The following is a 23,750-nucleotide window of genomic DNA, read 5'->3' on the forward strand; positions in this document are numbered from 1 at the left end:
TGAGCCTGAAAGGCATTTATATCCAAATCTGGACGGATTCATCTGAGAATTTTTCGCCCCAAAAAATGCAAACCACACAATTTTCTCCTGGGATGAAACTGCAAATGTTGGGTTTAGGGAATCCAGAAATAGTCACAGTCAGAAAGGACTTCAATACTAGAGAAATCATCCTCTACTTTCTGTTTTGTTTCCATCTTATACAGAAGAAGAAAAATGTAAGAGAAACAAACTGCCAGCTTTTATGAGCTTGATATTACTTTTTCAGGAAAGGTTTATCTCAGGGAAGAGTTTTTCTTCCTTTGCTATATGTTTGGGCTACTTGTTGCTATGCACTTGCTCTTCTAACTGCTGCTGTTACCCACATTTGTTGCTCTGCAGGTCTGACAGATCAGCCCATCCTTCCCACCAGTGATGTTATTTAACTGGGCAACTATGTCTCAGATACTTGGGGCGGTGGGCTATGAGTTTCAGGCTACCCTGCACAAGAAATGTGCCAACATTCCTCTCCTTCCCTTTGAAAGTGCCACTTTGAATCAATAAATTTCTGGGGATGAATCAGCCCTCCTGCCTGCTGCAGTGAGAGGATGGAGCTTGCTGTTAGGCTGAGTGTGGTGGTTACAGCATATGCTCCTGGGTGCTGACATTTATCAAGAGCACTGTGGCTGAACTGTGAATTTGGGGCCATTTTAAAAGGACATCAGGGAAGGAGCTCTGTGTGGTGATGGGTGTTTGGGCTGAGGAAGAGGGTTCTTGGTCAATCACAGAATGAGAGAATGGTGGGGGTTGGAAGGGACCTCTAAAGATCATCCAGTCCAACCCTCCTGCCAAAGCAGGTCCTGCCTAGATCAGGTCACACAGGAACATGTCCAGGTGGGTTTTGAACACCTCCAAGGAAGGAGCCTCCCTGAGCAGCCTGGGCCAGGGCTCTCTCACCCTTACAGTAAAGAGGTTTTTCCTTAACTTGTGGAACTCCCTGTGTTCCAGCTTTCATCCATTACCCCAGTCAATGCTATATTTGTGTGCTCGTGTGATGGATGTCATCTTCCCTGGTGCTATCAGATATTGCACTAGTAACAAGCATGAGCCCAGCATCAGATAGTCTTATTGTCATACATTTTATGTAGCATGACATATATGCAATATATCAGGCATATATCACGTGCCAGGCTCTCAGGGCCAAGTGCATGATACTGAACAGTGTTTGGCACAACAGCAGTCACATGTATTTTCATATCTGCTCTTTTTTTGGCCTTTTGCTGATATTTTAATTTTTATGACTGCACTTTCAAGGAGCAGAAAGAAAAACCTCACCTTTTTCCTTGGCTTCCTTTTGGACTATCTTCCAGAAAGCCAAAAAGCTCCAAACATTCATCACATTTAGTTTCACTCATAACGCCCTCTTAGCAGGGAGGCTTAAATAGCCAGCAGGCACTGACATAGCATCAGAAACACACACTTTACCAGTGTACTCGACTGATGTGCATCAGCAAGAGATGTAAATGTTTGGAAAAGGCATTTATGGGTATTAACCAAGTAGAGATTTTCACAAAACATAGTTTCAAACTGTTTGGTAGCTTGGAGTTTATAGTCTTTTTCTCTGCACCTTGAAGTGGGAAGGTAGAGCTTAAAAACTATGAAATAATAAGAACTGAGCCCAGAATTGAAAGTGAATGTAGATGTACTAGAGCTGTGCTAGTTAATACCAGCTAAGGATTTGGCTTTCAGCTTCTATGTGTTATCTGATTACACAAGTTTGTTGTTGGTGTGGGTTTGGTTTTGTTTGTATCTCCACGTTTGCTGTTATGGGATTTGACTGCATTGCAACATCTCCAGTTAGAAGCCTGTCAAAGAGCCTGCTGACAAAGGCCTTCTGTGGTCCGTGTTACAACTCTAACATCACTGAAATGTAACCTTGTGATTAGAGAGGATGCTCTAAAAATACTGTAAGTATTGATTATCTGACACTTCTCCAGCTGAAGCATGGCACTATCACGTGCTGGCATCAGCTGGCAGACTATTACAAGCCACTAATGACAATTTCCTTCCCTCATATCATATTGTAAATGCATTAATAGATCACAACTGCAGCTTATGTCTGTCTTAGCAGATGAAAGGAAATCATCCTCCTCCAGATTAACTGAACTGAAATGGTAGTGCCATTCCTGATTCACTAGGACTAAAGCAAAGGTTTCTTTTATGATTCAATCCGAGGAGAATAGTGGTGTTTTCCTGTTTCTTCTCAGTAACCAAAGAGGTTCTGTTTGGGAGATCATATTAACCACCCTCATGAAGTGCACCATATGTTTCAGTCTTTTTTAATTACTGTAGCCTTTACAATCTCAGCTAAATGTCATACTTAGTGCTTTGTTTTACAATTAAATCTCTCCTTTGGGGAGATCTTGAAATCTTTTCCCTCCCAAACTGCAAATTTACATTACTATGGGCAAACAACAGTTTTGTTTGGAAAACAAACTTTAAACTATTATTGTATCGAGATGCAGTTTATTGAATGCTGTGCTGATGCCACAGCAAGGTAGGAGACTTTCTCTCTCTCTCTCCCTCTTTGGCAATGCCTTGTGTAAGCCAAAGTATTATTTGAAGATAAAGATCCACACAAAACAAACAAGACAGCACCAGCTCAGGTCTGCACACGCTTTTAAAACTTCAGAACTAAGAGCTGAGGATGAATGTATGTCTCGAGCAGACTTTCAGTAACTGCTGAAGAACTCCAGTCTATTCACAGCTCTCTCCCACTCCTCGCACCCACACACACTTCCCGTGAAGTGCTTTGCACACAGACATGTCTCATTAAAAAAGAAATAGTAATTTCTTAAATAACATCCAGCTTAAATTTAGCCCTTGTGTGGAGACTGTTAAAATTTTGCTGGAAAACTTCTAAATGTGAGGCAATGGCTGGGTGCAGGGTTGGAAACACGAGTTTCTCTGCCACAGGGTTTGGCATCAGAGGATCTTTGAGCTGTTCCCAAGCTCTGATTAAACTTCACAGCTCCCCTGTAAGATAAATAAGGGATTAACTTCACCTTGCATGCAACACCTCAGGGTGAAATTCAACAGCAGTGTGACTAAAGGTGAGCCAGAGCTGCTTGTGACTGGAGGTCCAGGCTAGTGTGGTACTGGCCTTTGGTTTGGCTTTCTCCAAAGCCATGAGGAGTAGGAGCTACTCCTCATCACAGTTGTCACAAATAGAAAACCTTCATGACATTAATTTCCAGCACCTTGTTTTGTGCTACCTCACATAGATAATGCTTCAGAGGGAAATCTTCATTACCTTTTCCCCTTCCTAGGTGACTGATGTTCCCTGTTTGCTGTTGGAGTTGCAATCATTGGGAAAAATTAATTTATTGCTGATAAAAGCAGAGACAGTCAGAAGCCAAAACCTGAAACAGCTTCTCCCCTCCTCCTCCCCTGTCCTAGGTGTCACAGGGCTGTTTCTAGCACTTCTTTTTCACAAAGCAGTGTGGTATTTTCTTAACCTCTCCCTGCAGACCCACCAGCTTCCCTGAGGGCTGCAGTGGGGCTTGGGCAGAGGCTGCTGGAATGAGCCCTGGTCTTTCCTCACAGAGGCCCCCACAGCCTTCACACGGACACCCAGTACAAGGATAAACAAGGAAGCAGCTTTCTGGTGTGGGAACCGTACGCAGTGAAAGCCACTGTGCTGCTCCAGAGCTGCTCCAAGAGCAGAGAGTGAAGATGGGTGCCAGGAGGCAGGAAGGATGGCTGTGGCTGCAGGGGTACGCTCTCTCCACTCCTACTTCTGTTATTTTATATGGCAGGAGTTGTAACTCACTCATCTTGGGAGACTGTACTCCAGCTGGTCCCTTATTCCCCAATCTGACACTCTCCCCTGAGGTCAGAGGCTCACTGCTCTGGCAGAGTCCCCTCCTCAGGGGTCTGTCAGCTCTACTCATGTGTTTTCCCTTCATCTTAGCCCCCTGAACCAGGGCACATCTCAATGGGCACCCTTACTCCCACCAGTTTGCCTTTGGCAGCTGTGTGGCACTCTCTCCTCCTCATAATACTTGGCTTATGTTAAAATCAGGGAGGGGGAAAAGAGATTCTCCTTTGGTGGCTGGGTTTTGTACAGGCTCCACATGTGGACTCTGGGGTTTTTCCTCTCTCCTTATCCCCTGTGCAAGGGCAAAGTGTGGAACAGTGTAGTTATTTGAGATGAGCCTGGAGGTGAGCAGATAACACAGGTAAGTGGGGCCCTTCTCATGAGCAGGGACCACACTGCTTTGGTAACATCAGTTATCAGATCTCAACAACAAAGAAAAGAATGAATCAAACAAAGGGCTACCAAGATGATCAGGGGATTGGAACAGCTGTCTTATGGGGAAAGGCTGTGAGTCCTGGGACTGTTCACCCTGGAGAAGAGAAGGCTGAGGACAGATCTTATCAATGCTGATGAACACTTAAAGGACGAGTAGGAAGAGGATGGGGACGCTCTTTCTGATGTGGTGGCCAGTGACAGCAAAAGAGGCAGCAGACACAAGATGAAATACAGAAAGTTTCACTTGAACATGAAGAGAAACTACTTTGGTGTTGAGCTGAGGGAGTCCTGGCCCAGGCTGCCCAGGGAGGGTGTGGAGGCTCCTTCTCAGGAGGTTTCCAAACCCACCTGGATGTGTTCCTGTGCCTCCTGATCGAGGGGAACCTGCATTAACGGGGGATTGGGCTGGATGAGCTCTGCAGGGATTATCATTCTGGGATTATGTGATTCTTACATTGGACACCACTGGAATGGAATCTGTGGGCAGTTGAGGTTCTGCCTATTGCTGCCTGAGAACTTCTTCAGAGCAACACTTGCCCAGAGCCCATAATATGTGAAGAGAACAGCCCAGCCTGCTACAGGTCAGACCCTTACTGCACAGGGACTTTTTTTCTTCTTCTTTTTTTCTTTCTGATTGTTATAAAACTAAAGCACCACAATTTTCATTCTCTCTGGCACTGTTGAGGAGAAACAGGGATATAGGAATATCCCTAAACAGTTTACATCTGTGTTCTGAATCTTGACAAAAACACCCAGCCAAATTTCAGGAGAGAAACTGGAGACAGCTGTGAAAGGGGCGTTGCTGCTGTCGGTTTTATAGGGTCATCTATTCCCTTCAGTAGTAACAGGAGAATTACATCCAAGGCAATCAAGAGTTGGCCTTTGAGTGCAAAGTAACCAGGGCCACATAGTATTACAGCCTTGTTACTTTCCTACGCAGCATCATCCATAAATTCAGCAGAGAAATATGTGCTGCATGTGAATATCTGCTGCATGGATCCAGCTCCAAAGCTGCAGTAGGAAAAAACCCAAAAGGAAACATCTCAGTTGGATTTTCCAGAGTAGGTAACGTTGTGACTACTTCTTAACTTTGAACCAAGCTGATTTTGTGTGAACTGGGTATATTTGTGCAGGATGACATCTCCAAATAGTCCCTGTGGGGCTCTTGAGATGGTTTTACGAAGAACTTGGCTTGCTGTGTGTCTCTGCTGCCCAACAACAGGGATGTTTTGCCTCACTAGATGATAACTTTCACATGTGGTTAGAGATCCATCATGGTAGAAGTCAGTCTTAACCGGCTCACATGGCCTCCAGCTTTCCAAGATTTAATCATCAGGGCTCTAGGCTGATTCAAGTTTTTATTAGCTCCACACCTTATCCAATTTGGGAAGCCTCTAATGTGAGGCCTTGTTCCTGGCTGGAGGAGAGATATTGTCTGTCAGCACTTGGTGACAGTCACCCCTTTCCCCACAGCAATCAAAATACAACTTTACTTGTTTCTTTGCCTCATTTGCATTTTAAAACAAGCAAGGAAATCAGCAGTGACAATTGCATGCTAAGAAACAGTAGGTTAGCTTCTAACCTAGTTGGTTTGGTTTAGGGCAAGGCTGGTTTTCTGTGGGAAAGGTGTTGAAAGCCTGAAGCTGATGATTTTTACCAGACAATAACTTTGGGGGGGGGGAAACCCCCAAAATTATGTTCTAGTGGTGGCCACCACTGCCTAGTTGGGATCAAGAGACAGACTTAGTGGTAAAACCAGCAGCTGGTGCCACATCTGTCCCCACGTTGGTTTGTTACTGAAGGGCAGAGCAGCCAGTGTGGCACAGCTCTGCCAGCCTCCAGACTGGCTCCACATCCAGATTAGGGCAGCTTCTTGGATGCTTTAATGATAATGGTTTGCAATAGCTACTGAAAGGTATCAGGGAAAGGCATTGCCTGTCGTGCTCCTTGGGGAGAAGAGGCAGCATCAAACCTGCACAGGGGGCAACTTTGTGACATCTGGGGAAATAGCCATTCAAGTGGCTTGTTTGTACAGTAGGTACTTATTACAAGGACAGGATGTTAGTAGGGCTTGGACCCTGCATTCTTGGCCTCAATAAAAACACTCTTATTTGAGCTATCCACCAGAGGAAAACAGTCATCTGTGTCAAGTAGTTATAAGGGTTTACACACTCCTTTGTCAAAGGGGACCATGCTGTATCTTCCAAATGCACAGGTCTCTGTGCTGCAGGTCTCTGGCTGTGCAAGCTGAGCCAAAAACCTCTCATCAGCAGTGGCAGTCTCTGCCTTAGTCTCATGTGGCACCATAGCTGGGGTCACATCAGGTTCCCCACAACAGTGCACATGCTGGTGAGAACAGGCTCCTGTGTGCAAGTCATATGTGAGAGATGGAGCAGATGAGACAAAGAAACAGCCTCTGTTAACAAGGTGGTGTAAAGTGCTGCTGGGATTTGGGATTCTGCTGGAGAGCAGAGAACTGTGTATGTCTTAAACAGTGTTTCCTTCTGCACTTGTGAGCACTAGAGATGAGTCTTCTTTGTGATTACAGTGGTTTTGAAGGGCTGTATGTTTCTGGCAACTTGGGGAGTGGGCAAAGGCAGTTGACAATTCCAGAGAGCAAAGCAGAAACTTGGGAAATGGTGCTTCCCATGCACTGAAACACAGAAGTAGCACATGGAAATCACACCTTGTTTCAAGGATGAAGACACAATCTTCCTCTTTTGGATTGATAATGGAGTGTGTTATGGGGATGACAAGCTTGAGATTGGAATCTGGATTAGAATATTCAGGTCTAGAAAGAAAAATTAATGTATAGTTTGGAAAGGAAAGAAAGATCCTGCATGGGCTGGTACATGTGAAAAGCACACAGAACTGATGCTGTGCGTGTGGGAGTGAACCCCAGAGTCTACAAGAGCAGAAATATGAGTGCACAAGGAGGTGCCTGCAGGGCTGTCTGTGGTGTGATGAATGAACATAATGCCATTTCGGGGAGTTCTGATGCATGGGCAGGGTGTAAATGGGCAAAGACACTAACTCCAGCAGCAGCAGCTCTTCCTGATAGCTACAGGATACTGCAGAGATGGATACGTGCTCAACTTGGCAGCAATTATTCATTTTAAGGTGGCCATACAAGTATGAGTCACCACACTGCTGTGAGCAGAAATATTTCCACAAAGGGAAAAGCTCCTGGCAGTAGAAGATGAGCAGGTTAAGCTTCAGCAGTGGGGAGGTTTGTAAACTAAATATCTAAGGAAAGGAATTACAGAAAATAGCAGTTTACTTCAGGTTAAAAGCCCAGCAAGTCCTTGCTTGCACTGAAAGGGGGATTAGAAAGAAAAAAGCCCCCACAAATCTAAGGGAGAGCTTAAAATTATCCCCACCATCCTGCCTGGGGCTGGCTACATGTCCCTGCAGCCCCTCCATGTCATCCCTCCTCCTTCCCTGGCAGGTGGTTGCTGTGCTTCTCCTCACTGTGCAGCATCAGAGGCTGTCAGGGCACAGAGCCATGGCTGTCCTGAGCCCCTGGCAGCACCCTGAGCTCATGCCCCATCCAAACTGGACCTGGAGAAGCAACGGTCTCATGTTATCAAACAGGGCCTCTTTGCTATCTCTGTTTCCTTTGCTGTCAGTCCCTCTCCTGGTTTTGCTGCCTGGTTGCTCAGCCCATGTCTATTGGGATATGCCCTAACCCTTTAATTCTTCCTTTGCTCTGTATAGCTCTGGGCAATGCTGCTTATTTGCCCTGTCAGTACATCCTCTCCAGACAAGTTACTATCTCTTGACATGCATCCATAGGGGACAAAACTGTAAGAGGATTCCAGACTTAGAACAGTGTAGAGCCTGCACAGCTCTGCAGGGTGTCCCAGCCCTACTCATGGTCCAGCTGCTGACTTCCCCTTGCTTACTTTCTTCTTATAACCTGTAGCCATCCTGGCTTTCAGGTTGGCTGCTGTCCTGCATCCTACCTACTGCTATATCCAGCAAGGCTGAGTGCAGTGCTGACAGGTCTCTGCACCCACAGAGAGCCCTGCTGACGTTAGTGGAGCTGGACGTGGGTGCAAAAACCCACATAAAAAGAGCCCACACAGAAAGAGCCTGTGGGCTCTGGGTCCTAGTTGGCAACCCTCAGTATTTGTAATGTTCTGCTGAAATGACATCTCAATACTGTTACCCTTTCAAAATGCAGGGTGTGCTCAGAGGAGGGCAGCTTCACAGGATGCAGGACCTTGGAGGTCATTCTTCTCTTGGATATTGGGTTTGTTTTGTTTACAACCTGCATGCAACTTGCTGTAGCAAATCTGAAGTGGATTTCAACAGTCTGCATCAGTCAGCTCAACCACCACCACAAAAAGAGCTGGAGCTTCATTTGGTTTGTGAAAACTTTCAAGGTCAATTGGTTCCAAAAAAAAAAAGAGCACAATAAAATGAAACTTGTTGCTTCAGTTGCATTTACAACTTCCTCACTCTCAAAATGTTCAGGTACAGAAGATCCTGTGAGAGGAACTGGGATGGCCAGGAGGAAATGGGAGATTGCCAGCAGGGATGAATGGGGAAAATGCAGCTCCATCTGCTCACTGCACATCTGTATGAATGTCAGATTGGAGTCACTACTGCTTCATCAGAAATTAGTGCAAACCAAAGTGGGATTGACATGCTGGGCCGGGGTTTCTTGGGAACTTCACATGTGACCAATAATGAAGGTAACAAGTGCTAGAAGAGGGTATTTTGTACCTGTTTCTATGGCTATAGGGTAAAGGAAGAGCTCGTCTTGGCAGAGCATTTGTCTCAGTAGCATCTGCAGATTGAAAATTCACTGATGCTGTGACATTTGCTGGCATCAGCGTGCTGGTTTCTGACAGCCATGCTTCCCATTGTGTACTTATTGATGGTGAAACAATTTGAGAACATGGAATAGTTTCAAGTCAGGTTCCAAGACAGAGACCATTCGCCTGCCATTTGTCTTGAAGAGCCCTTTGATCTTAGCTTTGGGTATGTTCCTCAGACACTTGCAGTAAAATGTCAGAGTCTGAAAGAATACCTTCTCAAATGCTGGTTATAATTGTCAGTACATTAAATTAACAGCAAGTCACTGTTGGGCACACGTGCTCCTTGCTCCAAGAATTATGCTTTACTCTGTTTCCCCCATGTACGATTTCACTTCCTCTAAAGGACACTGAATGGGTACAGTATTGAATTTAACCCAATACCTGCAGAAAAACTGGCTGATGAGAAAGAAAGAGAGATGCTGTTTCCCCCCTAAACTACCCAAGTAGGTAATTCTCACCCTGCATTCATCCAGCACTGCAGGAATCTTCTCTTGCAAGCTGTTTCTTTAATTTTCTACTGTTAAGAGTTTACCCATGTAGGTCACAGTGAATCTTCCTGAGTCTTGGTGGTCAGAAATCTCCAGAACAGTATGAGCTTTTCTCTGCTGGGTTCATAGCAGACATAGATTGCAATTGATTTGTTTGGGTTGGTCTAGTCTGTAAATTGTGCAATTTTTCTCTTGTTTCAAATGTGTGGGAATGTTGCCTCTCTGGTGTTTCAGAGCAGCAACACGTGCTAGAAGCTTTTCACAGCATCACAGAATGATGGGGGTTGGAAGGGATCTTTAGAGATCATCCAGTCCAACCCCCCTGCTAAAGAAGGTCCCACCTAGATCAGGTCACACAGGAACGTGTGCAGGTGGGTTTGGAAGACCTCCAGGGAAGGAGCCTCCTCACCCTCCCTGGGCAGCCTGGGCCAGGGATCCCTCCCCTCAACACCAAAGAAGTTTCTTCTTGTGTTTAAGTGGAACTTTTTTTTGTTCCAGTTTTTTGCCCATTTCCCCTTGTCCTGTCACTGGAGACAACAGAAAAAAAGTGTTGCCCCATCCCCTTGACATGCAGCTTTTAAGTATTACTGAGGTCCTTCATCAGTCTCCTCTTCTCCAGACTGAACAGCCCCAGGTCCCACAGCCTTTCCTCAGAAGGAAGATGCTCTGGTCCCCTGATTGTCTTGGTAGCCCTGCACTGGCCTCTCTCCAGCAGTTCCCTGTCCCTCTGGAGCTGAGGAGCCCAGAACTGGACACAGGACTCCAGATGAGGCCTCAGCAGGGCAGAGCAGAGGGGCAGCAGAACCTCCCTTGACCTGCTGCCCACACTCTTCTTGATGCCCTCAGGATGCCATTGGCCTTCTTGTCCATGAGGGCATGTTGCTGCTCATGGTTAGTTTATTATGAACCAGGATTCCCGGATCTCTCTCTGCAGAGCTGCTCTCCAGCAGGTCACCCCCAGCCTGTCCTGGTGCAGGGGGCTGTTCCTCCTTAGGTGCAGGACTCTGCATAATGCAGAGAATGCAAGATATACGTTTCCTATGTGAGATGTTCATTTTTTACCTTTCTAAGCCATGCACTGCAATAAAGGCATACTGTTGGACTGCCTGACTTTACACAAGTAGGCATTGTTTGCTGTTGCTTCGTGACATCTTCCCCAAACTCTGAAAACCTGTGGTTGGATGAGGACATATGAGGAAATGTTTCAGTCTGAGCCTGCCTGCACTTGACAGTTGTTCAGCTCTGCTTGGTGGTTGTTCAGACAGAGCAGCAGCACTTCAAAGCGGGCATGCTGTAGCCATATGGGTGAGAGTGTCACAGAAGAGATGTGGCAAAAGAGTTCCTACCCTTTGCAGATGCAGGAGAAAAACAGGTAGAGGATGCTGGTGCTGTGGTTCCTGCTGGCCTGCACTTACAAAATTGTTGCTTAGGGAACACTAAAGACTATTTATTTGTTGTTTTGTGGGATTTTATGGATCCTAAAATGTCCCATCTTCTCTCTCCTGATTTGGTTCTTCTTCTTTGGGGCTTTTATTTGGAACAAGATGCAGTTGCTTCTAAGAGGGTCACGTTTTCTCTAGCATTAACTGCACCATGAACAGATGTGTTTCAGTTTCTTGCCTGTCTCTTGGAAGGAGGCAGTGCTACCCCTCTCCCCTTCAACACCCAATGCAGAGCTCAGAATTTCAGGAGCATCAGAGATGCAAAACAAAATGGCAGAATGAAAGTCCAACAGAACATTTCTCCTCCTTGAATCAAACTTTCAAGTTTTGCTTTCCAAAGCTAGTCCCTGAGTGGGTATGTGCTAATCCCACCAACGACGACGGCTGCTCCGCATCTTTGTGTGGATTCACATGACCTGCCTTATCCTTTCAGTCCCCAAACACTGGGTTTTTTTGTCAGTTTTCTTTCTTTCAGAAATGATGGATATTTCCCTTTAGCTTAATTTAATGAAATCTTGGATGTGTTAGTTCCTCAGAGTCACTCGAAGTCAATGCAAAATATTTGAAGTCATCTTGTGATCTTTAAAAAAATTGCTCTGTTTCTCAGCCATGATTTTTCTCTGGCAAATGGAGTGAGAGCACTGCCTGAGGACAGGCCACCAGCATAGGACTTCATCTTTTGCTTTAGTGTTGATTTTGGCTTTTTTTGGTAGCTATTTTGCTCTGCTGTGATGAGGAGTTTCTATCCTCTGCAGTAAGGTCCTCAGGGGCTATGTGGCATCCGTTACTGCTGCTTTACACTGATATGTAGAGGGAGGAATTGGTTTGTCCTGGTGATATGTCAGGAGATCATTGGCAGAGCAGGGGTAGAGTCTGCTCCCTGTGTCACAGCTGTCCATCCTCACAGTGCCACTGCTCTTCTTCGGCTCTAACCTCAGCTGCTGGACATAAAACTGAGACCCTGCTCATGAATTCCCCACACCTCTCCTCTGCTAAGGATGTACCAACAAATGCTGAGCCTGTGGTCATGTTTCCTCCTGCAGCTCCCCACCATTGCTGTACATTTAGGCATAGCCAAGAGCACTGGAGAGGCTGCTGTACCCATGGTGAGCAGGATTTGTAACTTCTATCTTTAATGGCTCTGGTTGTTGGGATCTGCTGCTGCCTCTGCCTTTGTTGGTTGTGTCGATGGAGTAAAAGTGTTGCTAAAAATCAATGGGTGTTTCAGGGAGAGGAAACCTCAGGTTGAAGATCTGAGATAATCAGGGGTGCAGCTTGCATCCTCCTCATAGATCTGAGGAAGCATTTGTGTGCCTGGAAGCTTCAGAAGTATTCTCCATGTGCATCGATTGGTCTGATGAGCAACTTTGCCTTGCTGAGGCCAGCATGGCTTGAACAGCAAAACCTGCTGGGGTGATTTCAGGAGTCTCTTGTAATGCCTGTTCTAGTTTTATCACAGTCCTAGAGTTGACTCCGTTGGCCTCCCCTGGTCTTCCTCAAGCATGCGTGAGGAGTAGGGAGCTGGTAGATGTGGGCTCACTCCCAGCTCAGCCATAGACCCAGTGCAAAGGCCAGATGAATGCTACTGCTGGCTCTGCTGCTTCCCAGATGCTCACAGTGCAGCTGGGTGACAGCAACTGGCACTCATGGGCTGTCACCTGATGACTGAAGGAGAGTGTAAGTGCTGCCTTCAGAGCAGCAGTGCTCACATTGCATCTTCCCAGAGGTAGAGAGAAATCAGAGTCCTCTGCTCTTTCAATCCTTTCTTTTTCTCCTTTGGATGAAATTCAGGACTGTGTCAGATAATTTTTGGAGGGCTGATTGTTTCCTCACAAAGTAAATAGCATTTTTCTCTCTGGCTAAAGTTACACAATAATTGTGTGTAGTTACTCTGACCCTGAGGGTGTCCAGCAGCAATGGACAGCAAACCCCCTCCCCACACACACGGTAACATCACATGAGAAGACAGTTCTGCTTTCTCAAGCTTTGGCTGTGTCACAGGCAGGATACCACAGTATTCAGAAATGGAAATTCTTACCCTGCTGCTTTTCCCTAATTGTACACACATTTTGTCTGTGCAGATTTCAGACTTGCCTGTGAGTGGGAGCTTCAGAGAGCCAGAGGCAGCCCCAAAGTTTCTCTGATGACGGTACATTTTTGCTGGCACAGACTGGGCTGTGCTGCATTTGCTGTGAGGAGAAGAGTGCAGGAGGAGCAGGGCATGATGAGGAACCTCCCCCCAGGATAGCAGTCATGGGAGAAGGTGATCGAGCAGGCAGCACCCACCACCAACTGCAGCATGAGATGCTGCTCCATCCCTTGGTTGCTGAGCAAGGCAAGGCCAACATCCAGACCAGGAGTGCTCTGCTACATTCCACTGCTGCAGGCAGCAGGCCACAATGCCTGTGCTGGGGGAGGCTGGTGCTGCAGAGCCCTTTTGCCAAGGGTTGATCCAGCAGGTCATGCTTCCCATGAAGGCAGAGCTATTCTCTGCCAACAGCTTTGGTGGGCATCTAATGAGATGAGCAGCCAGGCTTGGATGTGTGGAGGAGGTTTGGTCATTCTCTTCCTCCCATAAAAAGTGAAAAGATGGAGGAGCTGTGCAGTCTGGGGACATTCAAAACCCAACTGGATGAGTTCCTGTGTGACCTACTCTAGGTGGCCCTGCTCCGGCAAGGGGGTTGGGATAGATGATCTCTCGAGGTCTCCTCCAGCCCTTGAGCCTCTGTGATTCTGTGTGAGACCTGCCCAGCCGGCTCTGCCGGCACTGCCTGCCCCAGGGGCTTGTGGCAGTGGATGGGGGCTGGTCCTACAGCCAGGCTGTGGGCTGGACACGGCTCGTGTGAAGGGCCAGCAATGCAGGGGGCAGCTGAGCCGGGTGTCCCAAAGGGAAGTCCCAGAGCTCCTCATCCAGCCTGAGACAGGCTCCCCTGCCCAAGCAGGGCACTGGAGCGAGCCCGAGCTTGCAGGCACACTGACGGGCAGAAAGCACCCCGGGTTATTCCTAAGACCCTCTGAGGGATGGTTTCTCCATGACATAGTGCTGCAGTGACTTTGTTCTTCCCAGGGACTTGTCTCTAATTTATACCAGGATGGGTTTCTATAAACAGTCTCTATTGTCATATAAATAAGACAACCAGAGCCGCTCGATGTAAAGATTAGGATCCAAATCACCAATTGCTTCTGTGCAGGTAAGTTTGGGGTCGCTCAGATCTCGGTAAGCTGCAGCGGGACGACAGGATAATGAAAAGTGCTTCTTAGCACAATATCGAAGCCACTTTCGATTGCTTGAGGGGCCGAACCTGGGGAAGCCCGGGAGGAGAAGCACCTCCGCAGGGCTCGGCGCTCACCCCCAGCGCCTCATTTCTTTCTTTTTTCAACCGCAATCCCCAGGAACCAGGCTGCAGACTTTCCCACTCCACGTGAACGTTACAAAACGGCCGCTCTCATTGTCTCAGCACGTCCAGCCCAGCTCCGCGGGCTGCCCGGGACAGCGGCCGCTCGCCTCCCGCCCGGGGCTGCCGCGGTGCGGAGCGGGGCGGCGGCAGCCCCCCGGTGCCGGGCCAGCCCGAGGCCCCGCGCCGCCGGTCAGCCCCGCCGCAGCTTTCCGGCCCCTCCCTCCGCCTCCCGGGGTCCCCCTGCCCCTTCCCCCGCCGAGCGCAGCGGCGCGGAGCGGAGCGGCGCGGAGCGGTAAGTGCGGCGGGGCGCGGGAGCCGAGCGCCGGGCGCGGATCGGCCGCGCTCCGCGGAGGGGCAGCGCTGAGCCGCCCCCGCGGCAGGTCCCGGGACGTCCGCTGCTCCCGGCCCCGGGCGGAGCGGAGCCAGCTGCAGCCCCTCGGTGCGGGGCCACGAACCGCAGCACTTCGCTGGCCATGGGACGAGCACGCAGAAAGTTCCTTGCGCTGCTTCCTTCTCCTTTCTTTTTTTCCCCCTTTTAATACTTTTTGTTGTTGTTGCTCTGAAAGTGGCAAATTGTCAAAGAAGTTGCTGTAGCTGTTTCAGAGCCGTTGCTGTGTTGCAAACAAGTCCCGGGGTGGAGGCGAGAGCAGCCCGCGTTCGGTGGGAGTGTTGGCAAACCAAATGTCGTTTGGAGGTGAGGGGAAAAATCTGGCAAAACCGTTCCCTAAAGGCGCTCTCCAAGTTGTGCAGGCTTGTTTGAATCGTGTGGGCTCAACGAAAGCCAACGCGAAGTTTGAAAGGAAGAGGAGAGATTGTGTGGGACAGCTGAGGAAAGCGCTTTCTGCCGGTTTTGCTGGTGTGCTTGGACTCCTGGGGCAAGTCCGCAGCGGCTGCCTGCCTGGCAGAGCGCATCAGCGGGCGGTGATGGGGCGGCTGGGGAACCAGGCTTGCAGGATGGGGTCAGAAATGCAGCCTCTGGCAGCAGAATGGCTCCTGCTGCGTGCAGGGCTTGAGCGAGAGCCAGCCTGTCCTCTGCCCCCGCGCCTCCCCTCACCTTATCTCTTCCTCTTGTCACTCAAAGGCTTGTGCTGGAGCCTGCTGGTCCACCCAGAGCCCAGCTCAGGGAGCGAGGCCAGAGGCCGTGCTGTGGGGCTGTACCATCTGCAGGAAGGCCCTTGGAGCTGGCATTGAGCTTAATTCTCTAAGCCTTGGGTACTGAAGGAAAGATGTTAGTGCTGCAGAGTTAGGTGAGTACTGAGTTCAGTTTCTTTGCACTTGCAGGTGATGAGGGTGGTGCTTGTGAGTCAATCCCTTCCTGGGGTTTTCTATCCCACCATCAGCACCTGAATTCTCTCCTTTCCTGCTCCTCATCTTTGTTTTGAGCATCCGCATCCTCATCCTCTCAGTTGCAGAAGGAGGCTATGGGTACATCCCATAGACACAGCTTTGCTTAGAACTTGGTTAAACTGTCATTTAACAACAAAACCTACAGCCTCTGGTATATGGTTAATGGTCACAAAATTATCTCAGAAAGATACAGTTGTCAAGACACAAACCACCATTATTAGTGGAATGGCTGAAACTATTTTTAGTAAGATTTTCCTCTAATGGCAGATGAAGGCCTATAGAGGCCAAAAAAAGTGCCTTTTAACTGTTTATTTTCCCAAATGGAGTCAGCTGGACCTTCCAAATCATGTTGAGGAGAATTACAGCAGCATTAACAGGGCTGATTTTGGTATAAAAATGTCATCCAAAAATCACACCCTTAATTGGCATCACCATGTTGGCAAACCTTTTCAGTGCTGCCTTATTCTTCAAAAGCCCTGTTATTTTAATTGTGTCCATGTATTGTGTCTCACGGGAAAGGCTCTGAGCAGGATTTGCTCAGTTCAGTGTGGTGGCTGGAGCTTTACCTTCTCTAGTAAAGACAAGAAAGCAGAGGTCATGGTAGCTCCTCAGAGACTCCATTTCTGTGGGGCTGCTGCTCTGAGCATACTGCAATAAGCTGCTTTGCAAGCTATACTGGGCTAAATAGTGGGTAAATAGAATGGTAGAGGTTGGAAGGGACCTCTAAAGATCATCCAGTCCAACCCCTCTGCTAAAGCAGGTTCACCTAGATCAGGTCACACAGGAATGTGTCCAGGTGAGTTTTAAAAAGCTTTTCAGAGGCAATAATGAGCTTGTTGGCATTAATGATGACATTCCAGAGCCATCTGCACCTTCTGTCCCACTGGACATGCAGCATGGCAGAGAGCAGCAGCACACACCCCCGAGTGCTGGGTGGGTGAGCACAGCTGAGGATCAGTTGACCCACTGGCAAAGCCCCCTGAGCACACAGGAGCCTGGACTGGAGTGCTCATGGGTGTAGCTTTACTCCTGGAAGCCCAGCAGACGTGCCAGGCTGGCTTTTGGCTCTGGTGGTAGGCTGCTACAGAGCAGCAGCACAGAGTGGAAATGACATCTTCTCAGCTGTTCTCTCTCTGGTTGGTACTGAGCCCCAGTATTACCTTGTTTTGGTTAGCTTTGTTTTGCTGGACAGTTCCTCCACCCTAGGAGGGACAGTCCAGGCTGCCAGAACTGCCCCAGCCTTGGGAATGTCCGTTCCTCTGGATTTGCAGCAGGAGTGAGTCACTAAATCCCATCTCCAGGCTGTGACCTGCTTTCACTCCATGGCTAAAATGCTGTCCTTGTCATCCTTGTGCCCTTAGATTTGGCATCCAGTGTAAGCCAAGCCAAGCCTATTGCCAACCATGCCTTTCACAGCTGCTTTCTTTCCTTTGTTACAGGAGATGACAAATGTTTACAATGGTGGTTGTCTCTTTCAAGCTGCTCTTTGGAAATTTTTCCATGCCTTAGAGTTTCTTCCCTTAGTTTGTGGGTGAGAGGTGGGATTTAACTGCTTCTGCCAACCCCTTAAATTATCCAGAGATGTTTGTGGTTGCTGAAAGACTTACAGTGGGCAGATGCTTTCCTACAGCTGCCTTCAGGCTTTTTGACATCATACCCTGAAGAAACCAGAGTGTTGCTAGCTGACCATCCAGTACTGGAGGCTGCTTGTCTCTTCCATGAGCCTTTGACCTTGGGGCAAGCACAATCTGTCCCAGGAGAGGGCTATGCCTGCCAGGAGCTCCCCTTCCCCCTCCATCCCAGGGCTGAGCCATACTGAGGTGTTTGTTTCCAAAGTTGTACGCATATCCCTGGTGGCAGAAAGAACCTCAGTTATTCTGCCTCTTATCTCCCCTTAGAAGTACCAGGAGCCTGTGTGTTTAGGATAAAGCTCTGATATAGTGATGTGGTCTCATGCATTTACTTTTGTTTAGCTTTTCCCCTCATTCTCTTGCATCAGAAGTCTGGATTTCCTTCCAGCTCACTGGCATCACATTAACCTTTCTTTTGGAGGAAGTGACATGTTGCCTTTAATAACAGGGGCCTGCATTTTACATCCCAAGAGCTCCTTTCCTAATTCCATGTTCATACAGATGAGGAGCTAAAAGAAAGAGACTTCTGAGAGGGGCTTTCCAAGAAGTGGTTTGTTTTGTCCTGTGTACATTATTGTGGTCTTTCTGCAAGGAGCTAAACTGTTGAAACAAACATGAAGATGTGAAGAAATTGCAGCTCACTTGTGGCCTGGACCCACTCCTCCCACTGAGCATGATTAGAGCAAGACCAGACCCTCTGAGGCACCTTTTCATTCTTGTGCATTATGAACCTAATATATTATTAATGAAAATTAAGTTGTCTTAATTACACCTCCTGGTCTGCTTTGAGACAGATGTACATTCCTGTCTGTCTTGTTTGCTAATGAGGTCTGTGGAGTGAATCCAAAATCAGGGAGAAGTTTAAGCACCATCACTGATCCCTGACTTCCTTGCCCAGATGTGACATCCCTGTGTCAGGCCAGCCATGGATATGAAGGTTTGGCTGGGAGCTGTCACTGATGTTGATGACTGGGTGCACTAAAGCCTGTGGCTTTCATCAGCGTGGGCTCATTTTGGTGACCAGTGACAGGCAGTGACTGCTGAGCTAGCCAAACTAGGGCCAGGAGCCCGTTGTTGCTGAGCTGTGGATGGGGACAGGAGCATGAGAAGTGGTTCCCAGCATGGGGCAGCAGCATGTCCAGCCTTAGTGCACTCCAGGGGGGAAAAGGCATGGAGAAGGGTATCACAGAATCACAGAATAGTGAGGGTTGGAAGGGACCTCTAGAGCTCATCCAGCACAACCCTCTGCCAAAGCAGGTTCCCCTCGATCAGGGGGCACAGGAATGTGTCCAGCTGGGTTTAGAAACCTCCCAAGAAGGAGCCTCCACACCCTCCCTGGGCAGCCTGGGCCAGGGCTCCCTCACTGAAACGTCAAAGTTTTTCCTTATGTTTAAGTGGAACTTTTTCTGTGCCAGCTTGTGCTGGTTTCCCTGTGTCCTGTCACTTGAGACAACAAAAAATAGTGCTGCCTCATCCTCTTGACATACACCTTTTAAATACCTGTGAATATTAATGAGATCCCCCCTCAGCCTTCTCTCCCCCAGGCTGAACAGCCCCAGCCTTTCCTCAGAACGAAGATGCTCCAGTCTCCTGATCATCTCGGTGGCCCTGCACTGGCCTCTCTCCAGCACTTCCCTGTCCCTCTTGAGCTGGGGAGTCAAATACTCCTTTTTGTGAAGTGAAGGCTTAAAAAGTGACCCTTCTCACCTCATAGACCCTTTCCTGTTTTGATAGGACCTTTTAATATTTGTTTTCCTTCTCTAGTATGCCACTTCTTTTAGTTCAGTTCTGGTTTTTGCTCTTGACTCTATGCAGTGAACACCACTGGGACATAAGGAGCTCATCTTCTCCTGCTAACTCCTTACACCCACACACATGTAGTCAAAAAAAGAGGGTCTTAATGTGTTTTTGTCTAGACTTGTGGTGGAGGGAGAGAGAAAAGGCATGTTCCTGCACCCGTGGTTTTTGGAAGGATAAAATATAGCCAGCAAAGATTGTATCCCCAACAGAGCTGGCAAAAGGGGTATTACAGGTGTTTTTAATCCACCTCACTGCAAAGTCAACGAGGTTGGCTCAAACCACCTTTGGTTTTGACTTAAAGTAGCTGAGTCTGCACTAGCACAGTGAATGTTCCCTCTCTCACTCCTGCCAGCCATGCAGTGTGGGACGACCAGCCAGGCGCTGGTCCTTGGCCAGCTCCTACTCCAGCCACAGCCCGGAGAGACCCTCTGGGTGTCCCCCAGGCTTAACTGGGAAGTCCTTTGTCCAGTATCAACCATATCTGTCAGTCACAGCTTAAGATGTGCCCCTCAGGCCCTCAGTTGTACTGTCCTAAGTCATTTCAGCTTGGCACCTATCCATCCCAGCTCTGAGCTCAGGTCCCATTAACCGTTCTTCCTGTAACTTTCACAGGTCACTGGTGCTTTTGCCATCATGAGTTGAGACCAGCTGAACTCCTTCAGGGTGTGTGTGTAGTTCAGACTGGACAGCTATTTTACACATGAAAGGGCAGATTTGTTCATTTACCTGAGGGTTTGTGAACCATTTAGGATGGTGCTGGATCTGCATGAGGTTTAGAGGACGCCTATGAGATTTGAATTCCCATTTAAATTAAAAGGCATTTTGTTGTCTGTGACAATCCCAGTTGAAGTGTTTTATGGAAACAAGTTTTAGGACTCTTGCTTTTCTGTGCTTTGGAGGCCTAGTTATATATAAAAATAGAAATTGGAAGGCAGAAAATTACTGTTGTGCTGGTGTCATGAATCTTTAGATAGGAGACAGACAGAATATATGTAAAAACCTTGAAGTGATGTGTAGCCTGAAACCATTTCACAGGAGAATGCTGCATTAAATATGTCTGGAATGGGGGGAAAACACAAACTCAGTTTTGCAAAGGATGACTTTTTTTTTTTAAGAATTAGAAAGAACTGTTTGGAAATGATTAATTATTGTAACATGTGAGTGCTGTAAAGCTTCATCTACTCACAGTAGTATTTCAAACCATCTGAAGTTGTTTGCTCAAGGTTTGCTTTTACCATGTCATTAAATGTCATGGATTTGTTCCAGCTGTCCTCCACAAATGTATCACTCATGGTGGATTTTGCATGGGAACAGCCTGCCAGGTTTTAGTTTTGATACCAAAGCCCAATTTTAGTTTATTTTTAATATACTTTTCCTTTGCTTTTTTTGTATCACTGGCTTTTATTGGAATTGGCAGAGAGGATGCTAGCAGGTCTGCTGGGCAGAGTTATTGGGCCTGGCTTGCACCTTCTGAAACCCCTTGAGACTGGGGCCAGGGGTGCACATCTGTGTAGATATCTGACCCCTCTGACCACTGCCAGAGCTCTTTCCTTGGTCACTGCCTCCTGGCAGGAGGTAGCAGCCCTGGGATCTGCTGGCTGCAGTGTCCACAACAAGGTTTCCTAATTTGCTCAAGGCAAACCCAAGTGGATTATCTCAAGCCACTAATTAGACTATTGAAGATAATCCTGGTGGCTTTGGGTTTGCCTCTCCCCTTCCTGAAGTGAATTAGGGAGGACTGTGTGAGGCTGCTGAAGCAGCCACATCTGAAGGGAGCTGGGCTGCTGTGGGGTGTAAGGACCTGCAGCTGGAGGTCTCCTCACCAGCACAGCTGCAGCTGAGAGGGGAAGAATAGTCACCATGGGCTCACTAACAGCCTCATGAAGTCGTAACTGAAGGAGAACTTCTTTCTTGCTGAACTGCTGAGGTTTGCCCAAGGGCTGTACCAGGTCTGTCGAGGCTTATTTTTCACTTATTCACTTTTCCCAAGCAGAGCACTAGCATTTGGTAGCATATCATGTGTTTCTATCTAATTTGCCTCATGCATGGAGTGTGTCATATCATCAATATAACACTCTGATGATCTTGAAAGGCTGGGTATGATTAATGTATAAAACTTGGATGGCCACTGGGAAAGGAGATAGGCTGATGCTGTACAGAACAGGTTGCTTTGGAGTATTATCCCTCCATTCCAAATTGATAAATAGTGTAAATGGATCTGCTCAGTAAGAGGAACTTCACTTTGCTCTGAAATATTAGTTTGCCTTTAGGGCAAAACCAAAAATGCAGTCTCCTTTCTGACATGCTGTTTGGTTCCTGGGGCAGCTGCCTGCATATCCAGAAGGATGTGTCCTGTGGAAAGGGTTTGTAATGATTTGTGGGCTTTCCTGAAGTGCAGATACTAACAGTGAGAGCACATAATAAGCAAGGTCTTTCCATTTTTATTAAGATTCGTGCATTCTTCTCAAAGTGTTGACATAGTACTGAATACCCTGGGGGGGTTGCAAGTGTCTGAATAGTTAGGATGTGTAAAAGACCAAGAATATGTAATAATATCTCTTCAGTCTGAGCAAACAGGTTGAGAGCGCTGCTTTTATTCCTGTGTTTAAGTAGAATGAAGATGCTAGGGATCAAAAAGGAAACTCCCTGCTCCATACTTAACATTTACTAAAATCTCTCCTTCTGCAAACAGTGAAAAAATGAATTAGCACTTTATGGTGTTTATCATGAGGGTGAAACATACCTCTAGACTGGACAGTTGCGTGTATTTAATCCTAGCTTTGGTTACATTTCTGCAGTTTGTGGTTGCCTCTCTGAGGCTAGAGCTAGCATTTGGTTACATGTCTTGTGCAGCACTGGGCACTGTGGAACTTTCACATGCAGCTAAGGTTCTATGTGCTGCCACAATCGTGATAGCTCTTTGCATTGGAAAAAAAACCCCAACACTGAACTAGGCAGTGAGGTGTGGCAGGCAAGTGTGTGTTAAATAAAATAGTCACCACTGGGCTTAAAGTGCAGTGTTGCCATTTCTTGTTAAGCCTGCTTTTCTAAAACTCATTTCAAGATGCTAAATAACATCACCATCAGTAGCATCCTTATGTCTGAGCCCCAGCCCTAAGAGTGCAAAGCATGTGATGTTCATCTTGGTCACTCTGATGGGTGCAGAGCCAAGTGTTCACAGGCAAGCAAGTTTGCTGAGGATACTAAAGTAAGAGGAGTGGCTGACACCCAGAAGGCTGTGCTGCCATTCAGTGAGAAATGGACAGGCTGGAGGGTTGGGCAGAGAGAAATCTAATGAAATTCAACAAGGGCAAGTGTAGAGTCTTGCATCTGAGAAAGAACATCCCCATGGACCAGTACAGGCTGGGGAATGAACCCTTAGAGAGTTCTGTAGGGGAAAGGGACCTGGGGGTGCTGTGGGCAGCAGGATGAGCATGAGCCAGCAACGTGCCCTCGTGGCCAAGAAGGCCAATGGCATCCTGGGCTGGGTTAGAAGGGCTATGGGTAGTAGGTCAAGAGAGGTTCTGCTCCCCCTCTCCTCTGCCCTCGTGAGACCACATCTGGAATATTGTGTCCAGTTCTGGGCCCCTCAGTTCCAGAAGGACAGGGAGCTGCTGGAGAGAGTTCAGTGCAGGGCCACAGAGATGATGGAGTGGAGCATCTCCCTCCTGATGAAAGGCTGAGGGAGCTGGGGCTCTGCAGCTTGGAGAAGACTGAGGTGAGACCTAATTCATGTTTACAAATATATAAAGGGTGTGTGTCAGGAGGCTGGAGCCAGGCTGTGCTCAGTGATGGCCAATGATAAGGCAAGGGGCAGTGGGTACAAGCTGGAACAGAAGAGGTTCCAAAGAAACACAAGGAAAAACTTGTTCCCTGTTGAGGTGAGGGAGCACTGGAAGGTGCTGCCCAGATGGGCTGTGGAGTCTCCTCTGGAGACATTCAAACCCAGGTGGTGCTGCTCTGGCAGGGGGGTTGCACTGGATGAGCTTTCCAGGTTTCTTCCAACCCTTGTGATTCTGTGAAGCCTTTGGGCAGGAGCAGAGCCCAGGGTTTGTGTAATGATGCCAGGAACAACTGCTAGTTGTTTTTTCAATGTCTTTTTGTTTTTCCTGATGGGTGAATTTAGTAGATCTCATTTCCTCATGAAAAGAAAAGCAAAGTTAAAGAAATTAAATCACATCCTGTTTTCATCTTCGTGCAATTAGCCCAGATTTTAAGTTGCAGGGTGTGTAGCATCCATGTGACCTACCTCCACTCCTCTCCTCATTACCACTGATATTAGAACGATGGGAAAACTGAGACTGTTGGCAAAATGGGTGGAAAACCAAATGTTTAATGTTTTGCTTGAACATTTTGTGGTTTCTCCTGAAATTCTTTGTCCGAAGCGAAGGATGTTCTTTGTTCTTTTTAGGGGAGGTTTGCTTTTTATTTGGAAAGGAAAAAATATGCAATGTCATTGTGGATTTCAGAAGTTTCTACAGAAGTGGCACAAGGTCTGTGCAAAATCTTTGCTCTTAAAACCTGGGA

The 23,750-nt window shown here is 47.6% G+C and overlaps 1 protein-coding gene across 6 annotated transcripts in view; it reads left to right on the forward strand.

Moving 5' to 3' along the window:
* FBLN2 (fibulin 2) overlaps nucleotides 1–23,750 on the forward strand; it is a 129,914-nt gene that overhangs the window by 3,686 nt on the left and 102,478 nt on the right. Inside the window, exons 1-2 of one of the 6 annotated variants that reach the window (XM_062008453.1) lie at nucleotides 14,206–14,238; nucleotides 15,527–15,692. The exons of 1 other annotated variant lie outside the window; for it this stretch is intronic. The gene's annotated coding sequence lies outside the window, so the exon portion shown is untranslated. Of the gene's footprint in view, nucleotides 1–14,164; nucleotides 14,239–14,650; nucleotides 14,738–15,086; nucleotides 15,140–15,526; nucleotides 15,693–23,750 lie in introns of those variants that run through there. 4 more of the 6 variants (XM_062008452.1, XM_062008454.1, XM_062008457.1 and 1 more) reach the window with 4 other exon arrangements.

The sequence above is a fragment of the Colius striatus genome, chromosome 15 (genome assembly GCF_028858725.1).
Source record: "Colius striatus isolate bColStr4 chromosome 15, bColStr4.1.hap1, whole genome shotgun sequence".
NCBI classification, from domain to species: Eukaryota; Metazoa; Chordata; class Aves; order Coliiformes; family Coliidae; genus Colius; species Colius striatus.